Source organism: Falco cherrug, chromosome 2, assembly GCF_023634085.1.
Source record: "Falco cherrug isolate bFalChe1 chromosome 2, bFalChe1.pri, whole genome shotgun sequence".
Lineage (NCBI taxonomy): Eukaryota > Metazoa > Chordata > Aves > Falconiformes > Falconidae > Falco > Falco cherrug.
The window spans coordinates 24317774-24342421 of record NC_073698.1 but is presented as its reverse complement, the minus strand read 5'-3'; the positions used below and the strand labels follow the sequence as shown (position 1 = coordinate 24342421).

The 24648-nt window shown below is 36.7% G+C and overlaps 1 protein-coding gene and 1 long non-coding RNA gene across 4 annotated transcripts in view; one reads left to right on the top strand and one right to left on the bottom strand.

The window, feature by feature from the left end:
- The window catches only part of LOC114017892 (translation initiation factor IF-2-like), a 40429-nt gene that overhangs the window by 788 nt on the left and 14993 nt on the right, over nt 1-24648 (top strand). The window contains exons 2-6 of one of the 3 annotated variants that reach the window (XR_008731013.1): nt 11348-11520; nt 13410-13495; nt 13815-13885; nt 20020-20162; nt 23712-23871. The gene's annotated coding sequence lies outside the window, so the exon portion shown is untranslated. Of the gene's footprint in view, nt 1-11347; nt 11521-13409; nt 13496-13814; nt 13886-20019; nt 20163-22038; nt 22123-23711; nt 23872-24648 lie in introns of those variants that run through there. The other 2 variants (XR_008731015.1, XR_008731014.1) reach the window with 2 other exon arrangements.
- LOC114017893 (uncharacterized) lies at nt 13886-24642 on the bottom strand. The gene is made up of 3 exons (XR_003563219.2): nt 24518-24642; nt 23176-23255; nt 13886-19032 (listed from the first exon to the last, which is right to left on the bottom strand). It is a non-coding gene; the product is annotated as an uncharacterized LOC114017893 (long non-coding RNA).

Below are 24648 nucleotides of genomic sequence, written 5' to 3'. Positions count from 1 at the left end.
TCTGCTTTACTGACTCCTTACTCTCGGTTGCATTTTTAAAAAGCGTTTAGCATTACATGATTTACACCGTGAAATAATCTGTTAGTACGATGGCTCCATTGTAGCGTCCATCATCTTTTTGCTGTAGTTATCCCATTGTAGCATCCATCATTTTGTCTTCTTGCTGTAGTTATTCCATTGTAGCATCCATCATCTTATCTTTTTGCTGTAGTTATTCCTTTAATTTGTACAGCAGTGTTCTGAAGTTTTTGAATTGATGTTTGAGGGTATTTTGCTCAACTGGAGCAGTTCTGAGGAAAGATTGTAATTTGTGAAGAGTGCTTTTTTTTTTCTTTAAGATTGATCTTGAGTTTTGATTCATTCATGCTTTCATTGTGGAGAATGTATTTTTTTCTGTGTACTTTGATCAAAAGTGTAAAGTGCTTTTTGGTAAGTTGAGTAGGAGAAGGAACTGATTTGCTCTAAAGCCATTGAGACTGGTGTTTCTACATACTCATCAAATGCAGTGTGTGTATTTAATCTCTTTTTTGGTTCCTCTGACGGTTAAAACATTCAATAACGCAGTCCGCTGAATGCTGTTAAGTAGTTTCATTAGGTAGTTGTATGTATGCAAAGATTTTTTTCTCGTGGTGTTTTAGGACTTAGTATTGTGATTTTAGCCCTAGTAATACTTACTCATGGTTAAAATACAGTATTTGGATATACAAAAATTAATATATGCTCTGTTTATTAATTTCAATAATAAATTTTTAGCTTGTTTTCATCGTAGTTTAATTTTTTACTTTTTCAAGGGATGGCTAGGGTTCATTGTTTTGTTTTTGGCTTCCACCAAGCATAAGCTTTTGTTTCAAGCATATACTGCCTAACAGATGATTATTAGGCATTTGCTTGTGTGTGTTTGTGCTCCACAATGATTAAGTAGACATTTTTCCTGCTTGTTAGCATGGACTGGCTTTGAAGAAGGTCCAGTATAGATTCCAGTTCTCTGATCCATTGGAATTCATGACTTGAAGCTGTAAAGATTTTTAAAGCGACCTAATGCCTCCATTTTCTGTTTTGTCTTCCCCCACTCCAGCTTTTTTGGTAAGTTAACTTATATTTGGGAACAGGCTTTTTAACAGGGCCTGTAGCAATAGGAGAAGGAGTAATGGTTTTAAACTAAAAGCAGGTAGATACAGGCTAGATGTAAGGCAGAAATATTTTTACAATAAGGGTGGTGAAACACTGAAACAGGTTGCCCAGAGAGGTGGTAGGTGCCCCATCCCTGGAAACGCACAAGGTCAGATTGGATGGGGCTCTGAGCAGCCTGATCTCATTGAAGATCTCCCTGCTCATTGCAGAAGGCTTGGACTAGATGACCTTTAAAGGTCCCTTCCAACCCAAACCGTTCTATAATATCAGGTATTTTCTATATACTGTGAAGTAGCACAGTATGATTTACTGGTATCCCTCCATTTTCCCACACTGACATTCAAGTTAAAGAAAGGAGAGCTTGGGCCAGAGAAAGAATCCAGATCTGAGTTTTTCCATGTGCTTTAGAAAGAGAGTTTGCATGTTGGCAAAGGAAAAAACCTGAAATTTTTCATCTTGCAGTAAAATAGAACTTTGTTTGGCCTGAACAAAACAGTCCTAAAGTAATAATTACTACATGATGCAAACTCCAGAGTCACCAGGAATTGGTTTGGGTGTTCCAGATGTGGACTGGTAATGACTTTGGGATGTAGTTAGACTGTTACTTGCTCAAACGTTGTTTTCTCCAGCATGTTGTGTCAGTGTGACTATATTTAGATTTGACTAACAATGTATGAGCACACGACTTTTTTCTGGTTTTACTGACTTCCATCTTTACCTTTTTAAACTGTTTTTTCCTAACATAGGAGGAGTAGAGGGTTTTCTGATACAATTTTTGAAGCTGCTTTGGTTCAGGCAAATGAACATATGTATCTGATTTAACTTTCTGAATCAGGGTATCCTTTTGTTGCCCTCTATTTTCAAACATAATTTGCCAACTTTGAGATTACATTGGCAGTAAAGACTTTAAAACAATTTAAGTATGAATTCATTGTAATTTATTATATTTTTAAAAGGTGTATCTGAAACGGGCACTTTCCATGACTGAGTTCTATTGGCATGTACATCGTGCATGTAGTATAACAGGAAAAAAACACTCTTCTTTTTCTGTTAGTATGTTCAGATATGGAGGAGAAAACATAATCATATAGAGGCTCCCCCCAGCCCCCAAGGTGAACTCTAAAATGAGTGTTGTTTAAGGCATCATACACATGTTGTTTTCAGACGGTAACGTATCTGTACCAGGAATCGTTATCTGGAAAATGATTACGAGTGTTGGAGAAATAATGTTCAGAGCATATATTTAGAAGATTGTACTCAGGCTGACAACATATGCTATTCATGCGTGTCTTCTAAAAATATTTTCCCATGCAAATTACACACCCGTTGGCTGCTTACTTCTAACCAGATTGTCACTGCATGATGGTCCCTGAGAAACTGAATATGGAGTGGGAGGTACCAAATGAAAACTCTTGCTCTGAAGGTTTTGTTTCTCAGGTTTTATGTTTGCTTGGCTTTCCTTCTGCTTTTTCCAAAAATTAACAAAAGAACATTAAAATTTAAATTTACAAAGTGCCGTTTTGGAAATGTGAAAAGGCTAAAGTAACTAATTAATTATATCTATACTTTTTTTTTTCTCTGTTTAATGCTCAAATTCGTTATTAATGTTCTGTTAAATATACCACAAGAAAGCTTATTAACGATAATCTCAATTTTGATAATTTTTGTGTGTATGAAGGCAAGATTACTGTGATGGTAAACTTTTTTGCTCTCCATAACTATTTCTAAGTCCACAAACTACTAACATTACTGATTTTGATGTATACATGTAGTATCCTTTGGTTTTTGCATTTTTGCAAAGACGGGGATATCTTTTTTTGAGACAAGTTATAAAATCGGTAGCTAAAACATGAGGCCAGGTTCTTTTCTGTCAACCACTACTGGTTTAAACCCTTTTTTCTGGAGTAAAGCCTCTTATATTTTTATGACATTTCCCGCCCCCTATTTTTTTGAAAATAAGTGCTACATTGTTTCTCTGTTATGGGGTCTGTATCATTGCCAGAACAGGAGAAATCTATTCACTGCTCTGAGTTGGACACTTTTTTGAATTTTTTTTTTTATTAGTTCTTAGAAGTAGCTCTTATCTTGCCATACTTAACAGGAGCAAAGAGATTGCTACATTGTAGCAAAGAGAGAAATGGAACACTTTAGGCCTGATGCAGTGTTCTCAAAAATCATTGCAAAAATTTCCATTTGGGAATTGTAGCTGGCCCTCAAAATAATTTTTCTTCATTTTCATTCTGTTCTTTCCGTTATTTTACCTCCCTGTCCTACAGCCCATAGGCTTCTGACTCCATTCCAGTAGGGAACGATAGCCAAAACTTAATAGCTTTTGTGTTTTCAGAAATGAATTATTTTCAGGAATATTTCTAGTGGGAAAGTATCAATGTGAAATGTTGCTTCAGAAACCCATGTAAAGATGGGTGATGTTTGGTATGATCATTTTTTTTGTATGATCACTGTTTTGTGCACTTGTGTCCTTAGGATTCTTCCAATAGTTCGGTTATATTCCTGTGGCATCACGGTGTTGCATTGCTATGCTTAGTGCAAGTCAGCATAAATAGAAAATACATTTTAATGTTGATAGAAGAAATTGAATGGGACCCAGCATGATGTAATATAAGAACAGTCAAACAAAATTCACATCTCCAAGGGCAAAGATCTTGGCTAGCTTGATTAGGATGGTAAGGACTTTGAAAACTGATGTGAAAGTTTGGAGATGCATTGGTTGAAAGACATACAAAATAAAAAGGTTTACAGCAAGCCAAGTGTTTTGAAATTAAGTGAACAAATCACAGATAGTATTTTATGCCCAGTGATATGGTTTCTGGTCTCATACTGGTTTTTCTTTAATTGATATTGTTCTTTAAAGGCATGTTATATTTGACTCTCCTTTTTGTTTGGCCTTTATACTGGCTTTCTGTTCTTCTGCATGGAAGTCTGAGATTTCTAAGGTTGCGGGTGTTTTTCTTTGTTGTGATTATAGTTTTAAGTGATTGACTTATGGCAGAATTCAAAGACATTTTATCAGTAAGGTGATTCATTAGTTTTGAGAATGGTGATGTTCAGCAAGAGCAAGCTTGAAGACAGTGCTTTACAGGACTTGGGAAAATTGGGATGATGTAAAATGTGCTGTTTCTCTTCTGTGTGTATTTATAATTTGGAATTGATTTCCCTTTTATATCTACACAAGTATGCAATATTTGATGTAACACATGGCTCTTTAAAAAAGGATCTAATGGTTTCATTCTGTTTTCAAAGTAACTTTGAAGGCTGGCTGTTTTGTTTTCTTGAAAGTAAGTGGTAATCAAACATATTAAAGTCAAACCCTTGTGACTCTCGGAGAAAGTTTCTAAATACCTTGCCTACCAAACTAGGTTCAGATGTTAGTAGAACAAAGAATATTAAGTAATGCACTTGCTGTCTGAGAAATTAACCAGTTCTTGTTATTGTCTATGACATGCTTCAGGATGTTTTTCTTGTATTCCAGTTTCTGGTACTTTCAAAAGGAAGGAATCTCTTTAAGTAAACTGATTCTTTGTTGGTAAAATGGCAATTCATACTGAGAAAGAAGAAGGAGCAATGACATATTTCATGAAAAATTTAAAAAGCGACAGATTATCCATTCTTACTTGTCTAGTTAAACATATTACTACCCATCCATCAGAAACATTTCCCTCCAGTACTTAAGACAGTTGAGCTAAACTTTATCGCTGTTATCTTGTGGTCCTTTTCTTATTTAGTCTTGGATTTTTTTTGCTTTCTATTATCACATTCAAGGGATTGTGTAAGGATGCTAGTACTGTTGTAGCCATTGACACTATGCATGAGCTGAAGCTCCTGTTGCTGGCATCTCTCTCTAATGAGTGCTGTGTAAATGCAAAGAACGACTAATGCTTATTCTGAGGAGTTTAAAAATACCTGTCCCATCTCTTCTTTCTTCAATAGCCAACATATGGCATACTTCCCTTTTTTTTTTTCACAGAATCGCATGGGTCTAGATAATTTGCTAAATTTGGTGGTACCAATTCTGTGTAAACTCAAAGCATTTGCAAAATTTTCCTGTTACTGAATTATCCTTTGGTGTTTTGTGTTTTTGGTTGGGTTTGCTTTTTTTTTAATGTCTGAAAACATAGTATCGGGCATGGTGTTAATGTGTATTTGTGAAACAGCTAGTAAACTTGATGGTATGAATTAATTCCTTAGCAAAGGTTAATCAAAGAAAATTATTTGACTTTATGAAGTATATGACATAGATATTTTTATATGTCAGGTTTTATTTTGTGGTGGTGCTGGAAGGCCACATCATGATTGAGTTTTGTTATGCTGGTTACTGTAAAAATGCATGTGGTTCTTCACTCTTAAAAAGCAAACATTTTGGGCCTGAAGACCATTATCCTTCTGCAAATAAATAAATAAATTAAATGTTTAAAAAAAAAATCCCCCAAACTGTTTGTAGAGCATTTTTCCATAATTCTTAGGTCTTGTGTTGGTGGAGGATGTGGGGAGTGGATGGGGGTGATGATGGTGAGGACAAAGAAACTATTACATTGTTTTTTTCCTGGAGCTTAAAATATCAATAGTTCAACTTCTAGCTGAAACCAAATATTACTACCTTTCTGTTTGCTGCTATAAATGTATTTCCCCTCTCATTCTCGTGTGTTGCATGTGTTGGAGTGTTAAATGCATCTAATTGTACGTCCTTTTCCCTGTCAGTCTCTCAACCTTTCTTTAAAATTAGAGAGAATATATTGCAAAGCTGTGATAATGTTCAGTAATTCTTCTACATAAAGCATAATTTTTACCTTTGCCTTTAGAAGAGAAGGGAATGGCTATAATTGTCCTTTTCAGTCTAATAATGCTTTTTCCAGAAAACACCAGAAATGTTATTAAATAGCCACACTGGTAATTTTCATATAACCTCTGGTGTGTTAATGCAGAAGTTTTTGAGGTGCTGATATGTCATCTGTATACTGATGTCATTCTCTACGTACAATACAGTATAATTGATACTCACAACTCTTTTTGTTGTTGAGTTTGTTTGTTTTCTAGTCAGAGTTACCAGGAAAGTAGTTTTGCACCTTGGCCAAAATTCAAAATCAACTGTCTGCTTTTTATAGGGCAGCAGCACCTAGCAAGGTTTGGGCATATCTGTCTTTGTAAGACACCATGAGAGCATCTCAAAATTTGTTCACTCTTCCCTTGAGCAAGGTGCCAGAACAGTGACTTGTTACTTCATAGTCAGGTATTGAGCTTCCTGTCTCAACTGGAATGCCAAATACTATACTACTATACAAGGTTACCACAAACATGGAAATACAATTAATTTTGTCTCAAGCAAGTATTCTTTAGTAAAATTTCACTTTCTAAAACACAGAAGCAATATAGTTTGGTGTTAAAAGGGAACTTAAATATTCAGTGGACTCAATTACTCAGCTTTATTAATCAGAAAAATATTAAAGTGTCTTGACAAAACTGAAAAATAAAGATGTATAAGGTGGAAATTTTGCTGGTGATGTCAGTTTGGGGATCTGTCTGATCTCATTTTTGGCTTTAGAATTGCTTGCTTGATTCTTGTCTCTTGTTGCCTCTTACCTGCATTGTTCAGCCGTGTCACTTTCGTGATCTGTGGTTGATGCATGTGCACCATCATGTGACCTAACTTCTGCCATTTATACAGAGGTGGGAAAGTTTGCTGAGAGGTCCAAATTTAACTATTTGGGGGGATAATTAAGGGTAAAATTCTGGGAGTATCCTGTACTTCAAAAGCTAGTATATCAGGTCAAACAGGGACAAGCCCTCTAGGCAACCAGGCATACCGCATGGCTATTAATGAATCCTTGGGGAAGGCATGTAAATAATGTCTTCAACTATAGAATTTAAAGGGTTTTCAGCATATTTTTTTAAAATACTGGTGTTTAAAGATGTCTTTCAGATAGGCCTAAGACCAAGGTTATCAAAGCAGCTAAAGTTAATTTATTTCCTTCTATATATCCTGCTGCTGTTTATTTCTTGTTGCTGTTGTTACCACTTAAATAGCATTTTTATGGTTTATAGTAAAGTGTCCACAGTAAACAAAAATGACCATGAAATCCTAACAAATGAACAAAGTGAATAAAAATATTATGTTCTCTTTCAGTTCTATTAAATAAGCTTAATTTTAATTAGAATGTGATGTATTAATATCTGAATTTATTTACTATAGCAGGTAATAACTGTTTACTTAAACTTATTATTTACAAGATGAGTTTTTCTTCTCTATTTAGTCAGTGTGTCAGAGTTTATGTATTGCCACATAACATAGATAAACTGTTACTGTGTTTCATGCTTCAGAACAGAGGGATGTTACTGGGTATAAGGCAAATTTCTTTTGTAGTTCAGCTTGTGTGGATGGGTAATTGTGGGTTTATAAAGCATTTCAACTTTTTTCTTTTTACGTTTGGATTGTTTCAGTGATTTTTTTTTTTTTTTAAAAATTAATTAGCAATACTGCAACATATTAAATCACTTCTTCATGCATGAGAGAAAGGTGTAAACTTCAATACAAATCCAACATGGAGATCCTTATCAGAACAAAATAAAACTGCAGTACTAAAGCAGAGGTTCCCAAAGTTACTCTGCTGAAATTCAGTCACTGGCATTGATGATTAAAGGATTGTTAGTGCCAGTGGTGTTAATTTCTCTGGTTTTATAGGTGTATCTCAGAGCAGGACCTCTATCCTGAATTAATCAACTTGTGAAACACCCATGAAACCAGGACCCAGCTGTGCTTCCTGCCTCACTTACTGGTTTATCATCCCCTACTTCGTTCCATCCTGTTCTCATGTATCAAAATCTACTCATGTACAGCAGGCTCACTTTGAAAACTGCTCTCAAAACGGTATCTGCTTAAAAGATGTTTACAGTGAAAGGGATGTATGGTACTGATTACAGGTATAGCTGGGAAGTATTATAATGTGCCACACTTAGGAATAACGTATGGCAGGTAACTGGTCCCACAGACTCTTCTGCAAATGAGTAATCCTATCAAAGGCAGTTGAGTGCATTTAATTAAGGATTACATGCGATTAGTGGTCTGCAAGGTTAAGAGTATGACCTGTATCATTAATAAGTATTCACATATTAATGCTGCTTTGAGCAGAAGGTTGAGCTAGATGACCTCTGAGGTCTGTTCCAACTAGAATGATTTTATGATTATCAAACTTGTATTGTGGAAATAGATATTTCAGTTATAAAAACTGTATTTATTGAATAAACTAAGCTCTAGCAAATCATTGCAATTATTTTGCCTATTGCATCATGTTGTAGCATGGAGTTGCAAATTTGACCCAAGTTTAAGATCTAAACCAGTAAGAGAAATACAGCCACGCTTTTTTGTCTGTTGCATTGGATTATTTGTAAACAGTTTTATATCAGATTGAAATCCTAATACAGGAATTCCTTCCTAGCATACAGTTGACTCTGTTCCAGTTCTGGAACTAGCCCACAGTAGAGTGCCTAAATATTTTATGCTTTAGGTGCAGTTGAGACATGCGAATGGACTTCAGCTTAGTCTGCCTGATTCAGGTACCGCTAGGACTGAGATTACAGGAACAAAGGCATCAGAGCAGGTTAGCAGTCTAAGAAAGGCTTGAGGCCCTAAAAACTTGCCAAAGTTTTCTCACTGAATGTGGGAGGGCATTTTTATATTTAAAAAAAAAAAAGCCCTAACCCACCATGACCCAAAAAACCCCCAACAACCCCCCCCCACTGTTAGAATATACTGTGTAGATTCTGCATATATGTAATGTCTAGACACAACAGTCTCTTTATCATTATTTAAGACATTGTATTTTGATTAACAGTAGTATGATCCTTCTTATTAAGATGTGCAGGGAATTCATATGGATTTCCTTCCTGTGTCTGGAAAAAATTTGTACCTATTGACACCCCTTTAACTGTTCTCATTTATTATTGTTAATCATTTACTTTTAAGCAAGAAGGTGGTGATGAGGAAGGAAGTCTCAAAATTACTGGCTGTAAAAGGCCACTCACTTTCACATGCATGTGAGCAGAAATGTTTTTATGTAACCTTTTAACCCTACCAAACATGTGAATTAACCACAGTAACAAAGTATAGTTGTTGTCATGTGTTATTGGTAGCAGCAGATTTCACGGAAATACTTTGTATAGTATTTCACAGAAAAATTTTCACAGAAATATTTCATTTGTATGCTTTTATTTAAAAAGAAAAGGAGGATGGTAACATATTAAGTAATGTGTTAAGGGCTTGATGGGTCTCCTGGACTTTTAGGGAGTGTAGAAAGCAACTAACAAGAGGTCCTAGGAAGGAGCAGAGTGATTTCTTCATGCTAATCCTCACTGCAGAGATGTTGTGGACATTTTATTCTTTTCAAATAATGTTGATGGGACATTATCTGATTATGGGATTAGAGAATCAAAAGATTGAATGCTAGAATAAAGTGCTAGGGACCCCTAAGTCATGATGACTTAATTAGAATCATTCATTATTTGGTTCTAAAGGATGAAGTGGCTGGTCTGCTAAGAAGAATGCATCTTGTTAGGATGAGATGCTGTGCCAGAAAACCAGAATCCATCAAGTGTTGTATGTACTGTACTTTTAAACTGAACACAAAGAGCAGATCTGGAATTTGCAGACCAAAGACGCATGTTTTAATGCCATGTAAGTGGATTTGAATACTAAATGGATAGTCAAGTAGTTCTGTGAACATAAGATCTAACAATACCGAGATAGTTGTATCTTAGTACAAGCTGCAGCTGGGGTAGTTACTATGTGTGTTTCTTACATATGTGTGTGTTCTCTAATAACACGGGCATATGATGCAGCCTATACTTACTTCAGGCAGTTTGTGAGCCAGTCTTTATCCGCCTGCAACTGTAAATGAATTTTGAATCTTCCTCTTTGACAAAACTGTTTCAAATCAGGTAGTGGATTCAAAAGTTAGAATCAGACATGACCTAGGCAGATACATTAAACAGAATTAATCTTTTCTGTCTTTAGCAGTCTGAACAATGATCTAAGTTTCTTCTGTTGTTAGGGGAAAAAGACACACATGCCCACATATATCTTCATATACTTGCATACTGTGTGTATTTCCTCCCACCTTCTTAGATTTACAATGTATGGTCTCTGGCAGGAAACTGTCTCTGTAATCCAAACAATTTTGGTGTGGCCCTACAAGCATTCATTTTTGGTGCAATTGTGGCGATGGTGAACTCTGCTGCAGAGATGGAAAAGAAAGTTAAAGCAGTCCAAGAATACCCTGTGGTATTGCCCTGTCAGTGGCAAAGCTGTAATCTACCTTGTAATTTACACTTAGGTGAATAACGGTAGTTTCTAAAGTGCTGACATTTGTAGCTGCACTTAGCTATGTGCTCGTTTCTCATTTTCCCTCCTGCTGTATTAGCACAGCCATTTGTGTCGTTATGCAGTGACTTGGATCAGAAAATTAATCCTGAGTTCAAGACAATTCTATGGCAAGCAGCAATTTTTAACCCAAGTTAGTTCTTCAATATGGTATAGCGAGTGGTTCCACCAGCAGGTACATCTGCACAAATGAGGTTGTAGCAAGCAGCAGGAGGGTCATCTCTGTTTGAACAGGCATTTTTACCAAAATAGATGTTCATCAAATTATGCCTCTAGAATCTGTCTTAGAAATGATCAGTCTTGTCCTGAAATAAGCACTCACAGTTAAAATACTGTATACATTCTTAAAATGAGAGAAAGTTGTGAGAAAATTGAGGGTAATCTTCTCAGGCTGGATATATTACCATAACAATGGTAGATGTCATTCAGTATTTGCAGTTACAAAATAATTTACACTGGAATTAATACCTTGAACTACCTGAAGATAATTCTAAATTACAAGTAAATGCTCTGCAAAAAGGCATGTGTCACTCTACATGTCCTGGTGGAAACTTCTTTGCAGTGTACCCACTGTAAAAGAAACAGCCCTAAAATTTATTGAAATGCTGCTTCACGGTAGCATTAAATGGAAGTCCTTTACCTGGGCATTTCTGCTCAAATGAACTGTCCACCTGGTTAAATTAAGTAATTTGTACTTAATTTATCAGTCAGTGCATGTACATATCCTCCGTGTGTTTTTAAATGCTATTGAAAAATGACAAGTTATTGAAAGCTAAGTATTTTCACTAAGTTTACACAAAATAAAGCCGCCGTATTTCTTGCTTTCAGTTCAATTTCTTCAGATGATCTGTAAATTTTCAATAATGGCAATACATTCATTCTGCCATTTGGAGGAGCCTGTGCCACAGAATAACGATCTGAAGAAAACTCACTTATTTGCAAGGAAGTCTTCATTTGGGAAATAGTAGTGATGCAGTTAAGAGGTGCTTTGTCAGGTTCAGGTAAGTACTTTTTTCTTTGTTATTATTTAAATTACACTTGGTTTTGGTAGGCTGGCATTTCATTTAAATTAACAGACATGCAGTGTTATGTCAGAATGTGGCAGCCTTTGTGTTGGTCATTTGACATGGAAAGTATCTTGAAATGAAAAGGCGCATGCAGTAGCACGCATGCTTAGGAGATGTGTGGAGGGAAGTTGTCTGGAAAATTATTTTAGCACAATTTATTATCTCTGGAGTACTTGTTGAGGATGGAGATTATGATGTTCGTAATGACACAACTCTCTTTTGCTATGAGTTCTTTCTCAGAGTTTCTTATGTATTTATTTTCTGAATTCAGTATTTTGCTAAGCCAGAGTTGTTTTGGATGCAAGTGTTCATTATTAAGTCTCAAATCATTCAGGGGAAATAACAAGAAAGTAACGGTCAGGTATTCACAACTTGGAATATCTTCAAATTTTCTATTTTAAAAAAATCAGCTTTTGAATCTTCTGCCAGTCAGAATTTTTTTCTAAAATGGATCCTTAAATCTTGCCATGGTAACACTGGATCAGGATTTAATTTTAGGTGAATGGTTACTGTATGTTGTGTTTATTTTTTTCTAGACATTCAATTATTTTTATAACATAATAATGACTTCACAGCAGAAGTTGGTTCATAGTCATATTCTGCATGGGAACTGTATGCAGTATACATTCAATAAGAAGTGTTAGCAGTAGAATAATAATAAAATTATGAATATTTAAATAGTACTTGAATTTCATTTCCCATGTTCTCATTGCAAACTGTGTGTGTGTGTGTGGTGTCTCTCACTGGCTATGAGCTTGGTGTTCTAACCAGTGGTCAAACAAGTGATTAATTTGAAAAAAAACACAACTCCAACCAAACTGCTTCTTATCAGAAAGGCAGAGTACAGTTTGTCAGCCTTTTCAGTGGTGCACAGAAATCTAGATCTTTTTTTATGTCAGTGGTGCACAGAAATCTAGAACTTTTTTTATGATACCTGTCTACTTTTTTGCTAAATTACTGGATCACTTCTATAAAATATATCTTTATAGATGCATATATGATCTGAGGAGCCTTAACATTACCATTTGTCTTGCTAAAAATCCTACACAATGAGAAGTACTAGATTTTTCAAATTGAATACTATCATATCTTTTGGGCTCAGAAACTGAGGATTCTGTTTTGCATGGTTTTGTGCACATGCTTAGCTACTTATCAACGCCGTCCTGGTACAGTGCTGATGCCTAAGAACTTCAGTGACATAGAAAGAACAGTACGTTTACTGTAAGCCTTTATTTTGTCCTCTTACACTCAGACAAAACATGAAGATACTGTTTTAAATAAATGCTTTATAAATGTAATGGATAATTAAAAATCAGAAACTAGTCAAGTAAAGCTTTTTGAACTGTTAAGGAACTCCAAACAGGGAAAGCACTAGTGAAAAGGAGGCTGTTGCTTCAGTGGAGTTTTAAAAGTTGAAATGCATTTCAATGAAATCATCACAATAGATAATTCATTCTGGAGACACTTCGTAAATTTTCTAGTATTAATTTGCAGTATGAATACTATAAATAGTGTCCACCAGATAACAATTTTAAAACGCTTTTTTATAAATGCTACAGAATAATAAAAACTGAGGGCTTTGATGCATCTAACTTTGTTCTTTAAGGATATTAAAAATAATATTTTTTAAGCTTATTCCTGTTGGTGTGTATGGATTCTGGCTGTACATGAAGTCAAACCTTATTGAACACAGTTCCATAGAAGCCAAGGTAGGACAAGAGTAAAACATAAAACAAGTTTAGTATTATTCAATAATAGTGCTTATGATGTGTATAATATGGACATTGAGAACAGTGAGTGTATTTTTTTTCTGAATCTTTCAGCAGAAGTATTACTGTTCCTAGAACAACCTCCTGTACATAGACAAAACTGGATTTTCCTCAGTGTCCTATATCTGAAGAGTAAGAAGGTAAGGTACTTGTGATTATATTATTTCAGCAAGCAGTTGAAAGTAATTTCAATTACTTTTAATGCACACGAATATACAAAAATACTTGATTTGTCATGCATCAAGAAGTCTCAAATGGTTTATATCAGTTTCTGGGGTTTTTTTTTTCCATTTTAACCCCACGGGTGGAATTTCTGAAAATATTCAGCTCTGCTTTTTAAATGTGTTTTCTGTGAAATCAGTGAGGTGACCTGAGTGGGAATAAAGGTTGGTGTATCTTTAGTGAGACAAAGTTAAGTCATCACCAAGTGATTTTAAAATCCCATCCCTGAAATACTAGGTCTCTGACATTCAGTAGGATGAGAATCTCTGAACAGGCTGACTGCTGGGGACTCTGAAGCTTCAGTTCAGGTGAGTAACTTCTTTGGAGGAGGAACTTAAAGGTTTCTTCTTTATAAATTATGATAATTAAGTAGCAAAGGGTGCAACTTAAACTATAAATATTTTCCACTTAACATTTACATTTAAAATAGATTTGTGAGAGGATTTGTTAGTTACCATTTGAGCATTATATAGTAACCTAACATTTCAGCAGTACTGTTTCTGAAGAGGACTTCTTTACCGACACAAAACATGAATGTCTAGTTCTATTCCCAGCCACATTTTTATCTTGTTTTCCAACATGTAGCTATGAGTGTGTAGCTAGTTCAGCTACCGCAATTTCCATTTTACAAAGACAGAGATGTCTTTTGGTAATGCATGCATAATTTAGAAGTAACAGTTTCTACATGGAGTAAGTGTTGGGGACTCTGTTCAGATCACAGGATTAACTTGGTTTGTCTCCTGCTCCAGCTGATCCAAGGAAAGGGTAGTTTAGTTGTTTGTGTTGTGACAGTTCAATGTAGTTTGTAACCTCGAGCCTTAAAGTCACTCAGAACTGGTGCTATTCTACTTTACGGCTGCTCTTTGAAAGTATAGTGGTGCAGCAGGTACTCCTGCCTCAGTAGTGGAGATGGGGAACTTGGAGAGGAATAAGGTGTGCAATAGGAACAGGAACTGCTACGGCCATCTCCAGTAATCTGTCCTAGTTTATCACCCAGGGTCCTCTTTCATTCTCTGTTTTGGTGGGGGGTGGGAGGAAAAGGTGGAAAATAGTTCTGTAATTGGTAGAAAAAGAGCAAGAATTTTTCCTGTTTAAAAAAAAAAACAAAAAGTTTTTCCTCTGCATGATAGGGTTTCAAAGAGAAAACATTAAAGCTTTGCAGATTTTTTTAAGACTTACCCAGCTTCAATTATAGACTGACTTCTTCGCCTTCTCCAAAAACAGAAAAGATACTGTAAAAGATCAGTATTTTGAGATCAAGATCAAGAATAAAAATGGAGAGTATTTTAAGAGAAATAACAAATCAAAGAAATGCATGTATTACCTTTTAAGAATATTTAACTTCAGAGAACCATTAACATCGATGAGATATTTAAGGTATTCTATGTTTGGTTCTATAAACAATATAGACTGTGAGAGAACCAGGTGCATCTGAAGTGGATCATCTGGTTTAAGAAAGTAAGCAACGATTCCCGCCAAGCAATCGGTTAAACTAAACTATTAAAATGCAAGTGTTTTCATAGTAGCTCTCAATTTAAGTAAGTGGAAGAAATATTACATGCTTGTAGTAAGTTGCACGTTTCTTCAGGAGTGACGAAAAATACAGTAATTTTTTTTTCTCCCTTCACCCCCCATCCCGACAATTCAGTAATCCCTGTAATTCTTGTCATGGGTATACTAAACAACTGGGGGCAAATTTCTGCCCCTCTTGAATTTATAAAGTTACATAAAATCTAAGCAACGGTTACAAGAGTTCTTGATAATTAAAAAAATTAAATCAGGAGACAGCACATTCAGTCTTAGAGAAGTGACATATTTTAAGAGACAGTTTGTATCACAGTAGGTAGGTATGTGCCCTTAGCACTGTAAATTAGAAGCATGGTACCCGAGTAGTATATAATCTGTGCACCTGCCAGTTTTTGTGCTTAATGCATTAATGTATTAGTGTTATGGAATACCTTTGTTCCATTCCTCTTTAGAACACAATTAGCTTCCTCTCCCATGTCTCAGAGAGACATATTTTGCCTTGTTCTTGGAGCTTGTAATCCAGGAATGTCTGAGAGAGGGCTCGTTGGCTGAGAGCTGATGTATAGCTTACCTTATGACTTAACAACCATAGCAGGACTGCATACCACCGCAGCACGCTATGGAGGTTTTGGTTCCCAGCATCATGACATTTTTTTGAGAGCAGGCCCAGAAATCTGTTGCCTTGATCATCAACACCCAGCTTAAATACTGTCCTCTTGGATCCTGCCATTTCAACGTTGTCATCTTGAGCTGGTTAGTTGCATTTTTGAAGGAAGGAGATGCTTGCGCCTTATCTGCGATATGGCTACGGGAGTTTCAAGGTTTTCCAAGAGAAGATATCTCACTCCTGACATCCTCACCAAGAAGAGAAGATGAAACTTATGTAGTGCCTAAGATTAACTTCATCATCCTACTGTGTAGTGGCTAATTGTGTATGTTATGGACTACCATCTTACAGGATACAAATACTGTACTTGGTATCAAATGAGAGCTTCAATCAGTACATCAGAGGGGGATAGTTAGTGACTTGAATTTCATTTTGTGCTGCTCTGTGAATACAGCTGTCATTCAGAGACCTGGCTTTGGGATTCCAGACACTCATTAATTTAAGGGGCAAAGTATTTCAGTTTGTAGATGGATGAAGTGCCCTCTGCTTTGGTTTAGTAAAGACCGTGGTTGGAGACTTATCTTTTTGCTAAGTTCTACCAGTTGTTTTCAGGGATGCTTCTAGAATTGATTTACTCTCTAGTTGTCGGTGACCATGATTCTTTATGCAGGATCTGTCTTGGCACAGCCTTCTGCTTCTAAACACCGGGTGAGGGTGTTTTCTTTAGAGTATGACCTGTTTATGCTACTGCTTTTTTTCCTTCTCTAGTTTTAGAGACAGTGTCTTTCGTTGCAACTTGCTGTGGACTAACTTCCTATTGGATCATTTAATCCTGGAGACATCAGTTGTATATGTTCCCACCCTCCAACCTTGTTTATCTGACTATCCTTCACACAACAAAGGGCAATGAATAGAATCTTATATCTTTTAGGGGCAACATGGGGCCAGAGGCAAGTTTTGTGTGGCATGAATTTCCTAGCCATGTTTTATTTAGCAGGATATCTATATCAAAGATTGATCTCACCTTAGTAATAAAGAAAGGAGGATCTCTGAGGATTAGAAAAAGAATTGTGGCTGAGGCACTTGGAGAAAAAAAGCTTTGGAATTTTCAGGAAAAAGAAGCATTTTCCTCAGTTTTCCCCCTCAGTCTATTGGTAAAAATGGCCCATCACTAAAAAATTCTGCATGTTTCAAAATCAGTAGTGAAGTTGAACTGAAAGTAAAAAATTACAGTATTGCATCCTTCAAGATGCTTTCTGTAAGTAACAAATATTTTAGATGAAGTTACATTGTTACTGAGTTTCATAGCATTGAGAAATTTCAATTCCTATGTGTAATAGACTACACTTACTGGCAGGTCCTTAAAGTGCTCTGTTAACTATTTGTAATGAGGTAATCTTTCTATACAGAGATGTCATGTTTGTTTAACAATATTTTCTGTATAAGTATGCCCTCTACATTTATTTATGACAGGATGCTACTATTACAAGGATTGTGTTTATTTTTATTTTCAATTTTTTTGCTCTTGCTGAGGCTGACCAACTAGCAAACAAAACCCTCAACTTTTAAGTACCTCTGTTTGCAATACAGATCCATCCCTAAAATTAGAACAAGTTTAAGGTCTAAAAATTAAATATTTTGTTATTTTTTTTTAATAACTAACATACCCATCAGTACTTTCTATGTGCTAGCTAGGTTATAATCAACACAATTCTTATTTTTACTGAAGCACATACAGTTTGCCTCTTGATACGTAAGTTACTATTGTAGATATTTCACTTCATCCAAAGATTTTTGGGAGCAGCGATCTTATTTGTAGGGGAGAGGGAGACAGGGACACACAACCATGCATATATACGTTTATCTTGAGTTTGTTTTGGAAGCTATTGTAAAACAAGTCATAAGTAAGGAGGAAAATGCATTCTTGTTTTATCAGGTGATTCTGATGTCTCAACTCACTTGAGATGTGTCCGGGAGATACCATTCATAGTGTCCTAAGGGGAACATGCTGGTTAAAATGTTATGGAATACTTGGGGAAGCAATTAAATTTTGTTCTTTTAGAAGCAAAAAGGTTGGGTTTTTTAACAGTGCAGCATGGATTTGCAGATGTGGTTTCAAACAACCAAATAAAGCACAGACAGTGGTGGAATTACTATTGTGCAGCTAAACTAAAGGGATTTTGCTGGACAACTGCTTGCCTGTTATTGTCATTGGCAAGTCAGAGGTAATTTCCAAAGCTGTAGTCTGGCTGAGGAGGAGTAATTGCTTTTATGTGTATTTTTTCAAGCCCAAACACACGCTTTGTTTTTACAGTGTTTTTACTAAGATTCAAAATTATCACAGCATTGTTGCTGAAAAAAAGAAGTTATTTTTAAAAGAAAAAGTATTATGAAAAGAATAGAGACACCTGAGTGGCAGGCAGAAAACTCGTCAGCTGAACTCCTGACAGAATCTGGCAGAAATTCAAAGTCTGGTTTGTCTCTAGTAATTCCATTATCACTTCAAATGTTGATGATGATCTGGGAATTACACAGGAGGGATTATTTTTTAAGGCAAGAAGTAGTACTCTAAAGCTTTGCCTGTGCTGGGAATATTGCAGCTATCTTGCAATAGGTAAATGGACTATATCTGAGATACTAAGCTCTCTATCAGATGTTTTGCTACTTTATCTGTACTGGCATAATTAAAGCATCAGCCATCTTTCCCCACAGTGTGAACAGAGCTGTATCAGTATAAAACTGTATATATATTGGCAGCTTATTTCTGCATAGAAGCAAACAGCCTAGGAGGGCTGGCCTAGTTTCAGAAATTGTTTTAAATTACATTGCCATTGCTATGCCTGTATGAACTATTTGTATTGAAGACTTTATACCAGAAGAAAGTGACTTCGTTCTAGGTTATTTACCCTTATCCATAGAGCCCCATAAGAAGTTACACCACTTCAGTTTCGTAAGTTCGATTTGCCTTTGTGGGCAAACTTGCCCTTTACACAAACTTACGTTCATCTGTGCTACAAGACATAAATGGTGAGTGTTTTGACAATAAAAATGCATCTTCCTTTCTGATATAAGCCTAATCTATTCAGTTGATACTAGAACAAGTGCAGTTTACTGTGAATGGTTACAGTTATTTCCATCTGGCTGCATGCACCAGAGCCTATAAAGCAGCTGTCCCCAACCCAAATCCTAACTTAACTCTGTTTTTCAGTATAGAATGCAATGTTTTATGTACTCTGATCAAACTTTCAAGTGCTGTTTTGTAGATGAGTGTCTTGCCTTGCTTTTCTGCTGTGTAAATGAATCTTGTCCAGTGTGCGTTACCTAAAAAAGAATTTAAAAAGTTGAAGTCAGAACATCAGAACTTGGATCACTTGCAAATAAGGATGACCTGGACGTGCTTGTTTTATAAAAAGATACTGTTGAGCAGATTCAGATGATTCCCATTTTAAAGCTACGGTGAGGGAGAGACTGATCCCATATTAAATGGTGGTGAGGGGATTGTGATGGGGAAAAGACTGAAAATCAGTATAGCCCTTCTGTTCTTAGCCTGGCAGCAGTAAAGAAAGGACCTAGTCAGAGACTAACTAGCAGGAACAGAAAGAGCCAAAAGGCCGGGACCTTTGACCATTCAGAGAACATTCACTGGCTTTAATTAGCTGTTCACTGTCCTATGCCCATTGACTGTTTCACCCTCTTTCTGTCCATTCTACCTGTCTTCAGTCCTGCTTACTTCATATGTTTCCCCCCACCCAATCTGTCCTCCTTACTCTGTATCTCCTTCCATTTTCTTTGTAAGCAGAAGCCACCCCGAAGACAGAACTACCCTTACGTTTACTACAGTCGTGCTGTTTGTGCTCTGTGTGAACTTACCCCCATGCTGTTTTATCTGTTTAGACTGTTGGTTTTTATATGATCGGGCACGTTTTACTGTTCTGTGTTTATGCGCTGCCCAGCATAATGGAACTTCATTTTCATAAGTCCTTAAAAGACCTTAAATATGATTAAGAATAATATTCATTTATCCTGTCTTTTTATAAGAAATTATTTCTAGGCAAATGAGTATGCTTAATGAAATAAGGCATATGAGATGTAACAGGGTAAGAGGACTGTGCTCTTGCAGTTTTTCTATAGGCGAACTAGACATTTAAAAGTATAATTGTTATAACTGTGGTTATATTACAGTCCAGCATAATATGATGAATGTTTCAGAATTAATTTTATATTGACTATGCTCGCATTGCACTTGCAGTGGTTTGCAAATTGTTGGTTTGTTTTCCTTGTTTTACAGCTTTTAAATTTTCTTTCTAGAAACCATTTTGGTAGGTGTGGGTTGCTTGTCAGAAATCCATTCTGAAGCCTGAGTGCAGGCAAGCAGGGTACTAATGATGAATATGGATGGATATCTCAAGGACAACAATGGATATGGCATCTTCAAAAGCAATGGCGTTCTGGTAAGAATCTGCATGTGATTTATTAAACAGTACATGATAGCTTACAGTAAAACGTGTTTGTATGTGTCTCCGAAGATTTGTCTGATTGTTTAATGAAAATTTCTTCTAAAATTTGAAAATAGGAGGATTGCTCTGTACCATGCAGTATTTTAAATTCTGAAACTATACAACAACTTTAGTTTACTTAGCAGTGACTTCTTGCATATAAAAACAGTTAAAGCATCTTTTTAGAAGTGTTATTTTAGAGAAGTAGTTAGTGGCCATTTATGGTTCACTGTTTGTGAATCTATTTCTCTGAATACTTAAAGTGAATATTTTTTAACAGCTTTTTTTCCACTCACAGTATGTTACAACTAACCTCAGGAGGCATATTTCAGCACTACACATGTAACTATTCTAATGGGCATTGCATCCGACTTTTCAGGAAATATGAAACATATGTAATTATTGACAATTAACCGTAGCTGGGAACTTTTAATCCTTGTATAGGTTTAAAAAAAAAAAAAAAAAGTAACACGGCAGCATGTCAAGTTACTATACTGGTACAACTTTGTTGGAGGTTTTACACTATTTAAATCTACCAATTAGAAAATGCAAGTAGAAACACCAGTGGAAGTTTTACTATAACTACAGTATAGTAGGAGTGGTTCCTTCTAATTTAGTCTTTGAAATAGCTTAGGCCAACAATTCCTTAAGCAAAAATTCTTGTTTTCACCAAAACCAATTCTGTTCTTATCTCTGCATGTACCGACTTCTTGAAATTAACAAAGAACTGGCACCACTGGTGGTTGGTATTGCAGTGGAACTGTTCTGGTAACAGCTGGCAGTTCTTAAAGCTTCTTCTTAAGGATATTTTGAGATCCTGGGTATGCCTACACTATGATAGTAAAGAGCAGCACAGAGACAGAGTGTTCTTCTGGTGCATGAGTTTCACAGTTGATGTAGCTCTTCCAGCAGCATGCTACTTCCAGTGAAATTAGGGTTTTGACAGACCTCAGGAAGTCTTAATTTTCTCATACTATGCTGAAAGCTGTGGTGGCTCAGGAGCTGATTCACAAGCAGATTAGGCATTAATCGGATAGACTATGTTGGTCAGAGGGGTGGTGGTTAATGTCTGAGCATGGTAACAGCGTTTGGTCCACTGCGTGCCTGTGGAGGCCTTAGCCCTGCTGAGAGGCAAGGATAAGGAGCTCAGACAGATCATTGTGCTAACACAGATACTTCCTGTGGGCACCTGATGAGAGCAGCAAAACTGTGGTGTATCCTGGGGGAGAGGAGGACCAGCCTAGCTGACAGAATCTAGTTGCGCTGTACTCAGTTGCACAGTATAGACATGCACCATAACTTAACAGCTACCTAAGGCAGCATTAATTCAAAGACAGTATCCTCACTAAGATACTGGAAGTACAGAAAATGCATGGTAGATGAACTCCTGAGAGGTCTGTGGGCAGACTCCAGAGGCTTGATATAAATGCACGTTAGACATGAAAGAGTTCATGTAAGCAGTCTCCTAATTTGAAATTAATTGGTATGGAATTGACTAATAGTGACTTCTATTTAATAGCCCTTTCTGCAACACTCAGCTTTTCATTTTTACTTTTTAGGTGGGTGGGAGATAAAATCTGGCCCTCAAAGTGCTATGCACTCATTCCAGTGCCAAAAAACTGAACACAAATCAGCAATTGTAATGTAAGGACTAGGTTCCTCTAGTTGCACTGGACAAGTATGTATGCTAGATACAGGAATATAAGCTTAGATACCTGCTTAGATATATTTATAAGTAGATTTTAAAGCTGCTGTGATTCTGTAGGCTATTGTAGTAACTTGGGACAAGGAATTTAGGCTGCTCACAACTTTTTTTTTTTTTTTTTGCCAGGCTAATCTTTCACTCTGGTTCATTACATGGCGAGCGTTTGGTTATTTATTGGAGCTGTTTACATTTTAAACCAACTTTTTTTTTGGGGGGGGGGCAGGGAAGGGAAGGTGAGCTCTTAGTTTTGAAACCCCTCAAATTCTGAAGGGCAAGTTCAATCAAGAAAAACCTACTTTGCAGTTTCCACACCATAGAAGTATCTTATATGGACTTGTAGTAGTTATATAAACCAAAGCTGGAGTGTCTTTTTCTGTTGATCTTTTCTAAGGTGACTGTCCTGACTGGTATTGTTTCAAATAAAACAAGTAAAAACAAGGGATTGACTTGTAAAAGATTTGACTGCCATTTAGTGTTTAATTCCTCTTTTGTTGAATCATTTTTGTGATATTAACTTTATTTGTGACACTTGAGTTTTCCCTGAGGAGAAAAATATTATAGTTCTTTCACAATTCATTAGTTTGTGGTTGTTTCTGTTATGTTGTTTCCAAACGGAGTGACTCATGTTAAATGAACATGCCAGCCTAAAGGCATGTCCTCAGTATGGCAGCCCACAGTGAAACCTGATGCCATTACATCTGTGTGTGTATATATATATATAAATCTGCAAGATGCTCATACCCGTTTGAATCCTTGAGTTCTGTGCACATTGGACATGTGTGCTATCAATTACTTAATGTACTTGCTTTCAAAAAGCTGTGTTTTACCATGTCTGGTTGCTCTTTTTAACACCATTGATTTGCTGAGTTGGTAGGCTACATCTGTCTTGTGAGCGTAAGCTGGAACTGAGAAACAGTGATTTTTCAGTATTTTTTTTTAATAAAGTGGCACAGTTTCAGTGTATTAATTTATTGACTGTTTGATGAGAGGCTACAGAAATATCTTCTTTGCATTGCCACCTGTGCATTTTTTTAATGATTTAGACAGATTCAGAAATGCTTTTATTTTGGAAGTTGATAGCACAGATCTAATGCTCTCCGTGTTGTGAAAACACTAATTGGAGTGAACCAGCTGGCTGCTGGCTATTTTAGCTCTCCTTGAATTTTTACTTTCTTACCAATTTAAATTTTCCTCATTTAATAAAAATGTGAAAGACAAAACAGATTTACTTATTCACAACATGTGACAGAAATTACCACTTACATTACAGAAGCTTCATACTGGAACGCTGCAAGAAGCAGGTCTGTCTGGCCAGGGGTTGCAGTCCTACATTTCTTTGGTATCTGTAATACAGAGACAGACATGCACCCACAGAAGCAAGATGAGAGAAAGGCTTTTGAAAAGCATGGGGTGTAAAATTTTTCAGATACTCTTTTGAATCTTTAGGATGTTTGGGTTTTTGCATGCGCTATATAGTAGTATTAACTCTAAGCCTGCGTTGATTTGTTATTAAAAATATGCATATAGCTCCAGAAATTTTGTTCTCTGGATGACAGACCTGTGGTTTTGAAAGGAGTAAAACAGATTGCTGTGATAGAATAGCTACAACATAGCCACAGTTCAGGTACTTTGGCTTGTAAATAAGTCTTGTTCTGCCATGCATAGTATGTAGTGGAGGAGTTTATGCCAAAGTAAACAGATTTATATGAAAAAGTGGTCTTCCCATAAATGTTTCACATAACACTACTAACAGCTCTATGTTGGGTGTGAAGTTTTTCTATGTCCCTCTTCATTTTCAGGAGGAGGTTGTCAATGCTCACCTAACGCTACTTCCACTGATGTGGAGCCTGTCTGTCCATCCCTTGTCCAGTCTGGGCTGCAAGACTGCAGGCACATTAAAGAAAACTATGTGCAGCTATTAACAAAGTTGATCACAATTTCCACAGGAAACACTGGAAGGTAATAAAAGAAGCCATTTCAAACCTGTCTTTAATTCTAGCACCCCAGACCAAGTCATCTCGGGTCACTTAAAGATGTGTCACTGAAAGAGTATAAAAGGTATAAAGATAAAACAATACTACAGTTCCATCTTCCAGTGGTATTGAAGTATTGGCGAGGAGAAGGAGGTGGCAAAGCGAAAATACATCAGAAATCGCTGCTGTGGCCAGGCTGATGCGTTTGAAAGAATGGGGTGTAGATGCAGTGTCTCTGCCCTCCTGTACAGCTGTGTTTGCCTTTAATAGACCTAAGTAGCAACAGCAAGCCAGAACCCGGCCATGCTGGTGTACCCCACATCTGCAGGTGTACAAGCTGCCTCACCAGACCATATTTTCTGCAGTTTTCCCTGGTCTGAGCCTTTGGCTTGTCCAGATCCTTCCTTTGTTTGCTAGGATCCTGGAATCTTGCTCGTGTATGCTACAGCATATACAATTTTAGCCCTGCTCTCGCTTTCCCACCTGTTGCAGAGGGTTTTTTTATCTTTCCAGGGCTGTGTGACGAAGATGCGCAGCTCGGAGGTTAAGAGTAGGGACCGAGTGCTGACGGACCTAATCGGGGTTTCTTATAAGCAGAGCCAGGTTTGATGCGGGGTGCCGAAGGTACTGACCTTCTGTCGGACCCTTTAGTCCTCTTCTCCCGGCTGGCGGTGTCACCCGTGGCCGCGCGCACGCGGGGGTGCTGCACCTCGGTACGTTCAAGTGGCCGCAGGTTCTTCTCCGTGAGATCGGTACTGGCGTC